Here is a 12,874-nt window from a genome sequence, read left to right on the forward strand (position 1 = left end):
CCAGTGACCACTAGGTGACAGTGTGGAGTGACTTTCTGACGTTGTGTATAGAAAACAACTCATCTTGGCCAACTGGCCAGGCACTGGCAATTTTAACAATCAAAATCCCACTCGATGCCAGGCTGATATCAAGGGGGAGTTGGACAGAATAGACAGGGAGAAACTCTAATAAAAGGATCCAAGAATGAGAGGGCACAGATTCAAAGTGATTTGCAAAAGAAGCAAATCAAAGAATCCCAACAGTGCAGAAGGAGGCCATTCGGCCCATCGTGTCTGCACCGACCACAATCCCACCCAGCCCCTATCCCCATAACCCCATGCATTTACCCTAGCTAGTCCTCCTGACATTAAGGGGCAATTTAGCATGGCCAATCCAGCTAAGCCGCACATCTTTCGGACTGTGGGAGGGAACCGGAGCACCCGGAGGAAACCCACGCAGACATGGGGAGAACATGCAAACTCCCACAGACAGTGACCCAAGCCGGGAATTGAACTCGGGTCCCTGGCGCTGTGAGGCAGCAGTGCTAACCACTGTGCCACCGTGTCGCCCATTTGATACGAGAAAAAATGTTTTCAGACAATATCTGGAATTTTATTGCCCCGCCCTGCACGGGAATCGGAGCGGGCGAGGGGCGGGCCATGGAAAGGTCCGTTGACCTCAGGAGGGGTTTTATAGTTTCGGGCCGAGTTAGGCTGTAAAATCCCACCGAGTGAGTGGCTGGGTCTGGAATGCACTGCCTGGAAGTGTGGCAGGGACAGGTTCAATCGAGGGCATTCAAGAGGGCATGTGGTGATTATTTTAATGGAAACATTGTGAAGGGGTTATGGGGGAAAAGGCAGGGGAAAGGCACAAAGTCATGATGCTCATTCAGAGAGCCAGTGCAGACACGATGGGCCAAATGGCCTCCTTCCGCACCCGCTAAAGATTCTGTATTCGATGACAGCCCAGAGTGAGGCCAGCCGCTGCATTGTTGGAGGTAGGACACGGAATCGAAATCTGACGGAGTTGTCGAGAGGAGCAGGTGATCGCCAGTGTGTATTTTTCCAGTGGGCGGTTCCAGGGAGGCCTGGCAGAAGGCCAGAAACGGCACTCTGCCGCTGGCCCTCAGCTGGGCACTGGCCGAACCTGGGAGGGGGGGAAGAGAAAGGTTAGAACGATGGAGGAAAGCGATCGTTCCGTCTTAGTCACAGAGCTACTGAAACGGCTGAGAGTAAAAGGAAGGAGTCATAAGAACATAAGAAATAGGAGCAGGAGTAGGTGCACTCTGTTCTGACAAGAACATCTAGCCCCTCGAGCCTGCCCCGCCATTCAATAAGATCATGGCTGATCTGATAGTGGTTTAGTTCCACTTACCCGCCCGCTCCCCATAACCCTTAATTCCCTTATTGATCAGAAATCTATCTACCTGTGACTTAAACATATTTAACGAGGTAGCCTCCACTGCTTCAATGGGCAGAGAATTCCGGAGATTCACTACCCTCCTGAGAGAAGAAGTTCCTCCTCAACTCTGTCCTAAACTGACTCCCCTTTATTTTATTTTGAGGCTGTGTCCTCCAGTTCTTGTCAGAACAGAGTCAGAACAATGAGGATGACGTCAATGCATTGTGACATTTTAAAATAACTCTGTTGCCAGCAGAGGCTGCTGGAGAAAGTGCACCATAGGACCGAAATGGATATGCTCTGAAAAGTGAATTTAAAATAGATATTATAGAAAATCTTCTGTAACGAGTGATGATGTTAGGAACAAGCTGCTAGACGGGGTAATATAGATAGGTCCATTGGGGCTATTCACAATACAATTAGGTTCCACATTGAGAGAGATAATGCACCAGAGGGATGAGCTTCTATAGGCTGAGAGAGTATTTCTCATTCCTGACTTTCTCATATTAAAGTAATCTGAAGGTCACCGGTGATGTGGGGCTGTGGCCTACTGAACAATATTCCTGCTGACAGTGTAGAGAGCTTGTTCATTTCTCAGTAAGAGCTAAGCCCATTACCTGCAGACCATCGAGTTCCTCTTTCAGACAACTAGCTATCAGGCCAGGTAATCATTTCCCTGCCGCGTCCAGACGGCGAATAAATAACTGCCCGTTGCGAGTTCCTTCAGCCTCCCGTATGTGAGACCATGTGAGACCGGGTTCGATTCCCGACTTGGGTCACTGTCAGTATGGAGTTTGCACGTTCTCCCCGTGTCTGCGTGGGTTTCCTCCGGGTGCTCCGGTTTCCTCCCACAGTCCAAAAATGTGCAGGTTAGGTTGATTGGCCGTGCTAAATTGACCCTTAGTGTCAGGGAGTTAGTAGAGTAAATAGGTACGGTTATGGGGGTAGGGTCTGGGTGGGATTGTGGTCGATGCAGACTCGATGGGCCGAATGGCCTCCTTCTGCACTGTAGGGATTCTATGAAAAGACAGCAAGATTGATACAGATGAGGAGCACTACTGCGGATAGTTGGGAACCTGTCTCGGGGGCAGGGAATTCATATGGTGTTCGTGGAAGTGGAAATGACTAGGGTTGGGAAGCATTTTCCGATCAGGGCCATTGTGATCTCCTGGACTCGTTTCGATCGCCTCAGGGGGTCGGAGAGGAATTTCCCAGATTTCTTTTCCCCATATTGGCCCTGGGGTTTTCACTCTGGGTTTTCGCCTCTCCCTGGAGATCACATGGTCTGGAATGGGGGGGTGGGGGTGAGTTAATAGGTTGTGATGAACAAAGCATCGTAGCTGTGAGGGACAGCTCGGTGGATAGGATATTGGTATGTAGATAGGCTGGAAAATTGGGCGGGGATCCTGGATTCAGGATTCAATCCTGGACCGGGGAGCGGCGCGGGCTTGGAGGGCCGAAGGGCCTGTTCCTGTGCTGTATTGTTCTTTGTTCTTTGTTCAATCTATTGTTACCTTATCCATCCAGGTAGTAAGGCCCACAGGCCTCATGTCACATCATCAAACTATCTTGCACCGTTACTCAGTATTCTTAGAAACAAGAGGAAGAACTCACTTCCCTCACCCACGCACGATGGTAATTAAGGATAGTTCCTCTTAGAGCAGTAACGGTTATGGGGAGATTTTATAAAGAGAGTTATTAAGGATGTTGATAGGGTGGGTAGGGAGGAACCGGTGGGTAACTAGAGGATTACAGATTTTAAGGTAATTAGTAAACAAGAGAGTCAGGAGATTTTTATTCACATCTGGGATGCACTGATGGAATATATACAGTAAGATTCAATAATCACTTCAACAAGAGAATTGAATAAATACTTAAAGGCGAGAGCTTTGCAGGGCTATGGGGATAGGCCAAGGGAGTGGGATGAAGTCTAATCCATAGAATCCCATAGAACCATAAGAATCCTGTCAGTACAGAAGGAGGCCATTTGGCCCATTGAATCTGCACTGATTCTCCAAAAGAGCATCTTATCCAGTCCCGCTCCCCTCCCCTGTCCCCATAACCCAGCGCATTTCCCATGGCTAATCCACCGAACCTTTGGAAGCAAACCGGAGCACCCAGAGAAAACCCACGCAGTCACGGGGAGAACGTACAAACTCCACACAGACAGTCACCCGAGGCCGGAATCGAACCCGGGTCCCTGGCGCTGTGAGGCAGCAGTGCTAATCTCTTTCAAAGTGCCAGTATGGGCATGATGGACTAAAGGCCTCTGTTGATGCTGTAAGATTCGAAGTGTAGCACTGCGTAGGTGTTATTATGTCCTAGCTGCTAGTCTCTGTCTCCATTCCTCGCTTCAGCTCAGCAGCAGGAGAAGTAAAGACTTTATCCCGAGAGTAGTGAATAGTCAAGCTCCTCTGTCACTTCAGGCCGCACTCGTGAGTCCCACAGCACGGGGTCTTTCGGAGGTCCAGCAAGCTGCCATATTGGAAACTGAGTGCTCTAGTGTGGCTGACCCTGGATGTTCTCAATAATCCCGCTTGATGCTCAGCTATTTTGTACACACACACGCATGCGTGCACACTCACACACACATGCATGTGTGCACTCTCACACATGCATGCACACTCACACATGCATGCGTGCACACTCACACATACACGCACGCATGCATACTCATACACACATGCACATGTGCACACACACACACATGCATGTGTGTGCACTCAGACACACATGCATGTGTGCACACTCACATGCATGCACACACACGCATATGTGCACACACATGCATGTGTGCACACGTGCGCACACACACATGCATGCACACACACATGTGCACACACACATTTGCACACACACACATCCACACACACACGCATATGTGCACACTCACACAGGCATGCGTGTCACACACACACACGCATATTTGCACACACACACATGTGCACACACACACACGTGTGCAACACATATACACGCACTCACAAACACACACACTCACACACACATCTTGCTGCAGGCAAAGGAGTTCATGATCCTACGCTAATCAGTCAGGTGAAGCCACCCATTAACAACCTGAGAACGGGCTTACCTTATGCAGCAGATAGACCCTATGGTTTGGAGAGTGTTTATCAGGAGTTCGACTTTATCAGCTTTAGTAACGGTCGTGCCGGCACTGGGCAGGAATGGAAGGAATTGGCATTGGTGTGGCATCATGCCACCACCTCAGGGTGTCCCAGAGTGCTTCCCAACCAATGAAATGCCATCACTGTTGTAATGGGGAAGGGCAGCTTGTACACACAAGCTCCCACTGACAGCCAGGGAGACCAATAGGCAAGTGAATCCGTACTTAGCCATTCAACAGAGGGAACCAATTTGCATAAAGCCATCCTAATTAGGAACAGGGTCTCAGTATACTGGAATATAATCGAGGGCAAGGTAGAACAACTCTCTGTATAAGCTTTTGGGTGAGGGGCTGAGATGAGAACTTCCAATGAGAACTTTGCAATCGCTAACTCAGTGGTCTGTCTCAGTGTAAAAGCAGAAAACACCAGGAGGTCACTGCAGGTCGTTCAACTTCCGCAGGAGAAAGATTGGTTAGTGCGTAATTCTTCCACAAGACTGGGAGAGTCCCACATTAATAACCTGCTTCAGATTCTTACCAACTCTGCACTATCAGCATTTCCACTTGTTATTTTAGGTTTCTAACATTCCCAGCTTTTTCCACATTGGGAATTTGGCACAGTGGTTAGCACTGCTGCCTCACAGCGCCAGGGACCCGGGTTCGATTCCCGGCTTGGGTCACTGTCTGTGGGGAGTTTGCACATTCTCCCCGTGTCTGCGTGGGTTTCCTCCAGGTGCTCCGGTTTCCTCCCACAGTCTGAAAGATGTGCAGGTTAGGTGAATTGGCCATGTTAAATTCTCCCTCAGTGTACCCGAACAGGTGCTGTAGTGTGGCGATGAGGGGATCTTCACAGTAACTTCATTGCGGTCTTAACATAAGCCTAGCTTTGATAAAGGGTCACCTGGACTCGAAACGTCAGCTCTTTTCTCTCCTTACAGATGCTGCCAGACCCGCTGAGATTTCCCAGCATTTTCTCTTTTGGTTTCAGACTCCAGCATCCGCAGTAATTTGCTTTTATTAATGTAAGCCTACTTGTGATTAAATCGTAGGCTAGATTGTACCCGGGAAATAAAGGCTTTTATTCCTAACAAGAATGGAGCATACTATATACAATACAATCCCAGACTAAAGGGTCACCAGGCAGTGCAGTGACCTTTATACTCCTCCAGGTAGGCGGAACCAACTGGAGTGTACCACAGAACAATATCAACAGGTAGAACAGCCCAACCCTAACCCCAACAGTGACAACAGTAACATATCTACAAGTACCCATAGTGCTGACCATCTATGGTTCAGTACTCATAGTGGTAACCAACTATGGTTCACCACAGTGGCACTAATAAATAAAACTTAAAACTTAAAATGAACAGTATTCTGCATTTGTCTACGTTTGACTTCTGTGGGTTTTATTCTCTCTTGCACACCGTTCGCCTTGTGTACGATGCCTTTGTGCGTTAGATTAACCAAAAACTGAAACAGTCCATTAGACAGTCAGGAAGTGCTTACAAAAATAAGAACTCTGGGTCAATCCTTTAGCCGCTAATACCTCAGAGGAAACAGTGGACGCAATCTTAACTCATTTAAAACCCAACCACTTAACACAGAGTTAAAATTGTGTACCCGGCAGGAGGGGTAAATTTATACACAGGTACAAAGGCACTTTATGGCTTTGGACAACAGTATGGAACAGCCGATATAAACAGCCTCTCCGTTATCATTCCCATTAATAGTCACAGGATGCAAACATCGGATGCAGGGAAAAGACACTGGAATAGAGACCTGAAGCATGCTGAGGTAACAAGAAATGGAAGGCAGCGCTCGGAGATGTGTCTCCATCTGAATCTATTGTCTCCTAACCTTGACCCCAGTATAAAAGTGTGTCTGCCCGAGGTGAGATTGGAGTTCTCTCTTTCTCTTTGTGCGAGATGAGGTTTGTTTTCTTTATCTGTGGCTGCGTTTCTATCCCTCCCTTCCTGAAATGAGGCTGAAATTCTCCCTTTATCTGTCATTGTGTGTGGCCCCCTTCACAGAAAACAGCTTTCTTTCTGCTGCTGGAAAACCTCCTTCAGGCCTGATAGAGTTTTAATCCAGGATGTGTCCTTGGCTATTTACGAGTTCTTTATCCAGCAGACCAGCCTATTCAGTAGGCTGGATCATTGGGGTTTTTTTTTATACCTGCAGTCTCAGGGGGGTTTCAATAATGCCATTAGACCACGTCCTCTACCTCACTCTGTACATCCTATTAGCCCACAGGAGTTTCCTCATGTCGAATGTTGGATAAAAAGAAGCTGTTGTAGTTTTGTGCGTTCAGCTTGAAACTTGTACAGGCCCCGATTCCACAACATGGGGCTGGGGGTTCACCTTTCTGGGTGGGGTGAGGGAGGTGGAATGGAAGCTGATGGGTCTATTCGCTTCCCCCACCTCAGCTCGTTCAATCAAGCGTCGGATGGCCAATAGTCACATGTATTAGTATACAGTGAAGAGTATTGTTTCTTGCACGTGATACAGACAAAGCATACCGTTCATAGAGAAGGAAAGGAGAGAGTGCAGAATGTAGTGTTACACTCATAGCTAGGGTGTAGAGAAAGATCAACTTAATGCGAGGTAATGCAAGGTCCCGATAGAAAAGACATGAAAATAAGTTCTTTTCAAAGTCCGTTTTCAGTATAATCAAAGCACGTTTTTCTTAAAAATGGGGTGAAAGATGATAGATATGCTAAACTGATGTTGCTAGTCATCTATTCATTAGCTAGTCTAGGTAGTTACAAAACATCTCACACACATTCTGCTGGTGAGATCTCTACTTCTCCCTGCAGGGAGATAGAGATGTAGCCCAGTCCATCACACAAACCAACCTCCCATCCATTGACTCTGTCTACACTTCCCGCTGCCTCGGAAAAGCAGCCAGCATAATTAAGGACTCCACGCACCCCGGACATTCTCTCTTCCACCTTCTTCCTTCGGGAAAAAGATACAAAAGCCTGAGGTCACGTACCAACCGACTCAAGAACAGCTTCTTCCCTGCTGCTGTCAGACTTTTGAATGGACTTAGTCGCATTAAGTTGGTCTTTCCCTACACCCTAGCTATGACTGTAACACTACATTCTGCACTCTCTCGTTTCCTTCTCTCTGAACGGTTTGCTTTGTCTGTATAGCGCGCAAGAAACAATACTTTTCACTGTATGTTAATACATGTGACAATAATAAATCAAATCAAATCAAATCAGAGGGAGATTCAAGCGTGAGAGAAACATTCGCCTGCAACCTGTTAAAATTTCTGATGGACATCTGAAAAATAACACTATAAAGGACGTTATTGTTGCGTTTGACAGTCCCTTTTTAATTTGTTACTCTTAAAATAGTGAACATTAAAGGAGAAACTTGTCGAAGTTTTCACTTTAAAAGCACATCATTCCTGCCTCTCCCACCCTTTCAGGCAGTGAGTTCCAGATTCCCACCACCCTCTGGGCAACATCCTGGTGAGTGCCCCCCTGCACCATCTCTAGTGCAGTCACATCCTTCCTGCGGTGCGGCGACCAGAACCGTGCACAGTACTCTAGCTGTGGCCTAACTAGCATTTCATGCAGCTTCATCATATCCTCCTTGCTCTTGTATTCTATTGCTTCTGTGAAGTGCCTTGGGACTTTTTATTACAGTCAAATTGTTGTTTAAAAATACAGTTGTTGTTTGGTGTGCGCTCTGATGACAATGTTGTGTGGAGGGACCACAATATTTGTGATATTTACTCTTTAAGGATTGATTTGCAAAATAAATTGGAGCGGCAATTATATTGACAAAAGCAATGTACAGTTGATGATAATGGCACGAGTTGATGTCAGTAATTTGTCATTTGTGCCAATGATATGCTGTTCCTGTCATTATTGATGGATTAATGATGTTAAATGGGGCACCGTTGACATTGATGTGTCAGATTGATATTTATAGTACATTATTGATATTCAAGGTGCATTATTGATGTTGATGATGCAGGATTGGTGGTGATGCTGCCTCATTATTGTTAAAGATGTGTTGTCTATGTTCATGGTGCATTATGATTGTTAATAGTGAGTTAATGGGTATTATTGGTGTTGCAATTAATGTTAATATTGATGTTAATAGTTTGATATTGGCATTAATTGTGTGTAACCAATGCTGGTGTTACTGATGCATCAGTGTTCATAAAATGTCAGTGTTTGTGCTCAATGTTCTAGCGCTTTCTCACTTCATCTCCCGACGGGGAGACCCAGGGTTCGTTTTGCGTTCTGCAGCCACCGGTGGCCCTCTTGTATCACATGCGGGAACCTAAGTGATGAACGTTGGCCGTGGGGAATCTGTATTCTGCACCCTCTCCTTTCCTTCTCCCCTATGTACTTCATGCATGGTATCTTTTGTCCGGATGGTGCACAGGAGACAATACTTTTCACTGTATCCCAATACATGTGACAATAATAAATCAAATCAAATCAAATCTGAGACAGATCCTGCACCCAGCAGGGTTTAGTACGGCCCTGACCTTCGTTGTGTGAACAATGGGCAAGGAGAATTGTTACTATCCATGGAACTGCATCTATTATGGAGTTCCTGGAAACTGTGACAGGTAATGGTGTATCAGGCAAATGGAGTGAATGCGGTGCATGTGGACATGCACCCAGCCTTTTACACGATACTATACAGAAAACTATTGGAAAGTTTAAGGCTATGGAGTTGGGTTAAAGTAGCAAATTGGATTAAGAAACTAGTTCGAAGGTAGGAAAATGCAGCATTCGATTGGTCTTTGTTTGAATATGTGAGTCTGGTTACTTTTGACGCTCACTGTGCTTAATTTGTTATATCTGGGTGTGAACTTTGCGGGATGGGAAGCAAACAGACTATAGGAAGAGCTGGACTCGAGAGGTATGGAGCAGATATCTTAAAGCAGTGTAAAGAAAACCTGTTACACAAGTGTCATCTCCGCGTATTTCCATAATATGAAATATACAACACAAACATTGAGAAGTTAAGGACAATTTTTTCAGAAGGGTGTAAGCGATGTCCCACAGGTTTCTGTTCACTGTGTATGATGCTGATTTGGACACAGGGCCAGGAGGAGCAGCATTCACACCCACAGACAATTCCAAAAATAGAAAGCATAATGAGTAATGTGGAGGATCCAGAAAACTGGGCAGGTCTTTGCTAAGGTGACAGATGGCACAGTCCACGTTAATACATATGAGGTGGTGCGTTTCGTATGGATAGAATTCATCATTATACTTCGGAGGAGTAGCTGAATGATGTGGAAGAGCAGAGCGATTCCAGGGTGGGGTGTGGGGTGAGTGAGGTGGGGGGGGGGGGGGGGGGGGGGGGGATGTATTTTCATGCTCGCAAGACATGAAAAAAAAAGCCCCTCAGGAAATGGGATTATTGTAAGACAAACGTTAATTTTGACACAAGATTGTATGTCACCAACACTGCGGGTCCTCCCAAGGCATCTTGCTTTGTGTTTAGAGAGCGTTCATAGGGCCATGCAATGATGCAGCACCGGCGGAGACCATTCGAGCCATCGTGCCACTGTTGTCAACTACTGTGAACAGTATGAATTCTCACAACACCAGGTTAAAGTCCAACAGGTTTATTTGGAATCATGAGCTTTCGGAGCGCTGCTCCTTCCTCAGGTGAATGGAGAGATCTCCACTCCACTCACCTGATGAAGGGGCAGCGCTCCGAAAGCTCATGGTTCCCAATAAACTGTTGGACTTTAAACCTGGTGTTGTGAGACTTCTTACTGTGCCCACCCCAGTCCAACGCCAGCATCTCCACGCCATAACTACCGTGAGGGCACTAGTCACCTGCAAGCGACGGTGTTGGCCAAACGAAAAGATGCAATCTATAAACATTATCAAAACGTACCCTGTTAGTGGCATTTTCACAAGTTCTCAAAAAGTACTGGAAATGGAAACCCAAGCCTTTCGTGGCCAAGAGGTCAAGGATCACCACACGTTGCAATAATTAGATAATGGTCAAAATGACTCCTAGAAGTTTTGTATTGATTGTGGCTCCGTTCTGTATGGGTATAATGGGCCACTGGTCAATTAATCAGATTTACTTTCAGCAGAAAGGGTAACATTTGTACAGCTCATTAGTCTTTAGGCCATTAAGTTTGGGTAAATAAAATTTAAAACATTTCAGATTGCATTGGTTAGCTCTCACAGACCGCAGACATGCTGAGGGGTTACGTCAGCCCCTGGTGAAGGCCAGGAACCAAAGACCTCCATTTCAAATTGTCATGACGGTTCCACTTTAATATTTGTTAAAAGCCCTCTAATTGAAGACTGTGAGAAGTGTGCCTGCAAACATGTTGTAAAACATCCAAGGGCACTGAGTGCCGGGGTGACGCATGACAGCCTGTGTATTACAGATGAGACACTGTTCCCATCTGCCCCCACGGGGGGATCAAGTGGCGCTATATTAAAGAAGAGCGAGGGAGTTATCCCCCCGGCATCCTGTCCAGTGTTTATCTCCACCCCTCCTCTGCACAATCATAGAATCCTACAGTGCAGAAGGAGGCCATTCAGCCCACCGAGTCTGCACCGACCACAATCCCACCCAGGCCCTATCCCCATAACCCCCATGCATTTATCCTAACTAGTCCCCCTGACACTAAAGGGAATTTAGCATGGCTAATCCACCTAACCCGCACATCTTTGGACTGTGGGAGGAAACCGGAGCACCCGGAGGAAACCCACGCAGACACGGGGAGAATGTGCAAACTCCACACAGACAGTGACCCAAGCCGGGAATCGAACCCAGGTCCCTGGCGCTGTGAGGCAGCAGTGCTGACCACTGTGCCACCGTGCCACCAATCAATGCCACAAAAACAGATTTGTCTGGTCATATCACATTGCTGTGGGATCTTGCTGTGTACAATTTGGTTGCGGACGTTTCCTACATTACATCATTTCTAGCGCATCTCAAGTTCACTTCAGAAGGACTTTATTTGGCATGAAGCATTTTGGGATGTCCTGGGGTCATGGAGGGTGCCATATCAATGCAAATCTTTCTTTTTAATTATTGATACCAGACACAGAGCAGCTCAATCCACTGCCCTTAAAGGGACAGTTGGAGGATCTTCTGCACCCTCTGTTTTCCCAAAGAGTTTAACGGGACCAAGAGAGAGAATGGTTGGGATTTTCCAGCCCCGCCCCCCCCCCCTCACACTGTGACCCTCCCTATCCCTCACTCCCCCCTCATTCCTTACACTGAGTCCTCTCACATTCCTCATGGTGAGAAAATCCCGGCTATTGACGTTTTAAATGACTCCAGGGTCTTCCTGCCCTTCACTCTACCCAAAACCTTACCAATATGTCGATCAATCAAGAATCTTCCTGATTTCAACCCTAAACAAGTTCCATTCTCTTCCTCCGAGTCCCTACCCTGGCAGTGTAGTTAAAAAGAACATTCCAGATTTTCCATTCCTTTGAAAAGCCCTATTTGATAAGCAATCTCTTGACAATTAGATTTAATTCAATCAGTCTCCAGTATCTACAGGATCACAATCTGATCTCTGTCTCTTATCTGCCAATTATTTAATTGCCGAGAACTGGAAAAAGAATACCATGTGTTTCAGAAATGTTGGTGTGGAGAGGGAGTTGGGGGCAGGGGAGAGAGCTCTACACGCTGATCTCTGTCAGTTGGGGGATTATTTAATGGTTCTGGAAATTTGCCACGATGTTCAAACTGTTTTATTTTTGGAAATGGGAGCGTGACAGAGTCGGCAATCCTCCTGTTCTAACCGATTAACAGCCCACACTCGCTTAGCTCCATCTATAACCATCTAAGCATGCAGCACCAGAATTCCCATCCCAAATCTCTCCAGAATTCCCATCACAAACCTCTCCAAATACCTATCCCAAATCTCTCCAAATTCCCACCCCAAACTTCTCTGGAATTCCCATCCCAAACCTCTCTGGAATTCCCATCCCAAATCTCTCTGGAATTCCCATCCCAAACTTCTCTGGAATTCCCATCCCAAACCTCTCTGGAATTCCCATCCCAAACCTCTCTGGAATTCCCATCCCAAACATCTCTGAATTCCCATCCCAAAACTCTCTGAATTCCCATCACAAACCTCTCCAGAATCCCATCCCAAAACTCTCCAAATTCCTATCCCAAACCTCTCTGGAATTCCCATCCCAAACTTCTCTGGAATTCCTATCCCAAGCCACTCCGAATTTGTATTCAACCAACTCTGGATTTCCATCCCAAACCTCTCTGAATTCCTATCCCAAAACTCTCTGGAATTCCTACTGGGAGCGTCACAGTGCACTGAGGGAGTGTCGCAGTGCACTGAGGGAGTGTCACAGTGCACTGAGGGAGTGTCGCAGTGCACTGAG

The 12,874-nt window shown here is 46.6% G+C and overlaps 1 protein-coding gene across 1 annotated transcript in view; it reads left to right on the plus strand.

The window, feature by feature from the left end:
• The window catches only part of kif26ba (kinesin family member 26Ba), a 285,786-nt gene that overhangs the window by 97,327 nt on the left and 175,585 nt on the right, over positions 1–12,874 (plus strand). The window lies entirely within an intron of this gene.

Source organism: Mustelus asterias, chromosome 15, assembly GCF_964213995.1.
Source record: "Mustelus asterias chromosome 15, sMusAst1.hap1.1, whole genome shotgun sequence".
NCBI classification, from domain to species: domain Eukaryota; kingdom Metazoa; phylum Chordata; class Chondrichthyes; order Carcharhiniformes; family Triakidae; genus Mustelus; species Mustelus asterias.